We start from the raw sequence: 3,446 nt of genomic DNA, 5'->3' as shown, positions 1-3,446 counted from the left end.
CCTTTGACAGTGGCGGTGCTCGCCGGCTGCGGATTGCAGCAAGAGACGGGCTCAGTCCGGCCGGAAGGTGATCATTGAGATCTGAGAGCCCGGTTACAGCACAAACCAAACCTGACGTGGCTGTGTATCCACCGACATGGATTCACCGCAAGTGTTCGTTTTAATCCCCGTCCGTTGTGTCCAAACACAGCCTTTGCAACATCCAGAAAAAAGGCAAGCGCGAATAATAAGAGAGCAAAAGGTTTATTCGAGGTGATGTTACCAGGCAGCTTCGTCAGCCTCTCATATTAGCTGGCTCAGCTACGCATTTTAGGCAGAAAAATGGTAGATCCAAGGAGAAGCGCCGGCAGAGGACGTGGATGCATCTGACCATCGGCATCAGTGACACTGACATTTCGCAAGACTCCCGCAGCGCCTCATTTTCATCCCTCGAAAGGCATCCTATTCGCAGCGCATCGCATTAATCCGACAAGTCTAATCAAGATTTCAGTCGCGCTGTCCATACGTGGGCACTGGGAGCAGAACAGACGTGGACCTTACTATCGAGTCGCGCAGCCTGCACCAAATACTGACCCCCTCCTTCCTCTCCTCCTCCTCCTCCTCCTCTCCGCCACCCCTCCCCCCTGTATCTACAGGTTAAGAGCAGGCGAAGATGCCATCTACTGTAAACATTGGCTGTGAAGAGTTTTGTTGTTAGGCTAGATAGATAGATAGATAGATAGATAAATAGATAGATAGATAGACTTAAGTGGGAAATGTGTAGGCCTACATAAATATTGCAAAATATATATATAAATATTGGCTAGGCCTATGCAAAATATATTGCAAAATATATATAGGCACACTGAAGAAGGCAGTAGGCTACGCCGAAACGCGTCTGTGTAATAAAGAAACCTATGCATGGTGCGACCTTTTTTAATTTTTCAGTTGTACAATATTTTGGTCAGCACCCTTAAAAAGGAAGAGAAAAACTGTTGGGTGACGCCTGCTCCAACCCTTATGAACTTTAAAATATATATTTACAAATTCCTTTAAAAGACATAGGCCTACACATCAGGGCTTGAAACTTTTTGCTCACTTCTTGCTCACCGGCCACAGTGGCTTGTGGTTTTCCAGAGTCACTAGCCCTTCAGCCTTTCTACTATAGGCACAGCTTTGTTGTCAGTATTGTTAGACATATTTTCTTTACCATGATATCTAAGCTCAGGAAATTAAGTGACATGAAATGACATACAGTATCAGATTGAGATAGCCTTAATATAACCTGAATGATCTTTCTTGAAACTAAACATGACACAAGATGCAAAAACAGGATATATGCTACTGAGATGTGTCATAAGAATAAATTACCTGCCAAAGTGGCTTGTGAGACTTAAATTGTTACTAGCCACGGCTAAATTTTAGCCATTTTTTTGTCGGTTGGCAGGTCCCCGTGTCAAGGCCTGCTACATTCACACAAATGGGCCTACAATTTTACAGAGAGACAGTGGGATTGAAAAATACACATCTATGGATGAACAAACACACACACACACACACACACACACACACACACACACACACACACACACACACACACACACACACACACACACACACACACACACACACACACACACACACACACAAAAGCAGCACGGCACACGCACAGACACTTATAGGGTCAAGCCGAATGTTTGGCGTGCAAGAAGCAGCCTGCTGTTATTTCGGGCGCTGTGTCAACAGGGCCAGAAATAAATAACTCCACTGGTCTGCTTGTATGAAGAGTGGCATGACATTAGTAGGCCTGCTGTACCACTGTCACTGCCCATGCATCTATCTATCTATCTATCTATCTATCTATCTATCTATCTATCTATCTATCTATCTATCTATCTATCTATCTATCTATCTATCTATCTATCTATCTATCACAACAAAACTCCTCACAGCCAATGTTGACAGTATATGGCATTTTCGCCTGCTCTTAACCTGTAGATTATACCTGTAGGGGGGAGGGGTGACAGAGAGGAGGAGGAGGAGGAGAGGGAGGAAGGAGGGGGTATATCTATATCTATCTATCTATCTATCTATCTATCTATCTATCTATCTATCTATCTATCTATCTATCTATCTATCTATCTATCTATCTAGGCCTATCTATCTATCTATATTGGTCTACTGTATACAAGGTTACTGTCTCCTTGCCTTAGCCTCTGTCCTTGTCCCTGTCTTTGCCACTGCCTCAGTTCCTCCCTCTGCCCTCGCCTTGCCTCTTGCTCCTGCCTGTGTTGCTGCCTCTGCCCCCTGCCCCTGTCTTCATAAGCATGCACAGATAGGACGAGGTGATGCTAATGCCTCTTTTGAATGTTATTTTTTGTGACAATATACTGTGTTCCATGTTGACATGACAATCTACAAATGCTTCACGATCAAAACCACGTGACAATTATGCCCTGATGTAATATACCTGTATAGCAGGGGTGTCAAACTCATTTTGGTCCGGGGGCCGCATACAACCCATGTGATCTCAAGCGGGTCACATAAACCTTAAAGCTTTTCAGCATGTTTTAAACGTGTGTTGAATATGTAGAAAACAATGCAATACTATGTAGAATTCAATTGATTACATCATTTCAATGTCCTACAAGGGTTGCCAACTGTCAATGAATAAAATACGGGACAGTTCATTTTGGCGGGGGGTTTGGGTGGGAATTTTGTATTTCTTACATGTAATTTCCTGTATTTTAACGTCCCGTTTCCCTCTTCAGCTCAATACTAACCCGTAAATACCATATTTCCAGGGACGGTTGGCAACTCTACTGAAATAATTTTTTGAAGAAAGTATCAACATTTGGTAGGTCTATATAAGCTTTATCAAATGCCTGTCACGGTACAAATTCACCATTTATAATAGAAGTGTGCACTTTCCAACATTTATGAGAGAGAGAGAGAGAGAGAGAGAGAGAGAGAGAGAGAGAGAGAGAGAGAGAGAGGGAGGTTTGGATCATTGGGTGTCATGCAGGTCTCGATTTTCCTTTGTTGCCCCCAGTGGCGGAATTGCGCATGTCACTTATTTCTTTGGAAAAGCAAAAATAATAATATATATATGTATATAATGTATATAATATATACATGTTTGACAACACTGCTCTATAGCCTTGTAAGGCAGCTGGAAGTTCAACATGCCCACCCTCACCCCATCGCTGACTCGGCCCTTGTTCCTGCCCTTGTCCATGCTTCCTACCTCACTCCTGTCCTCTGCCTCTGCTTCTCTTTCCCTGCTACTGTCCCTGGCCGTGTCCGGTACTCAGCCAGGCAGCTCAAGGCCAGGGCAGACAGGAGAGAAGAGCAGAGGGGGGGCAGGCAGGCAGGCAGGCAGGCGGTGTGATTTAGCACTGCCTCTCTGGGTGCATGCAGTGCTTAAAGCATCATTAAAGCATCAGGCTGATGTGCCTGCCCGCCCG

The sequence above is a fragment of the Engraulis encrasicolus genome, chromosome 22 (assembly GCF_034702125.1).
Source record: "Engraulis encrasicolus isolate BLACKSEA-1 chromosome 22, IST_EnEncr_1.0, whole genome shotgun sequence".
NCBI classification, from domain to species: domain Eukaryota; kingdom Metazoa; phylum Chordata; class Actinopteri; order Clupeiformes; family Engraulidae; genus Engraulis; species Engraulis encrasicolus.
The sequence above is the reverse complement of the archived record's forward strand: the minus strand, read 5'-3'. Positions refer to the sequence as shown.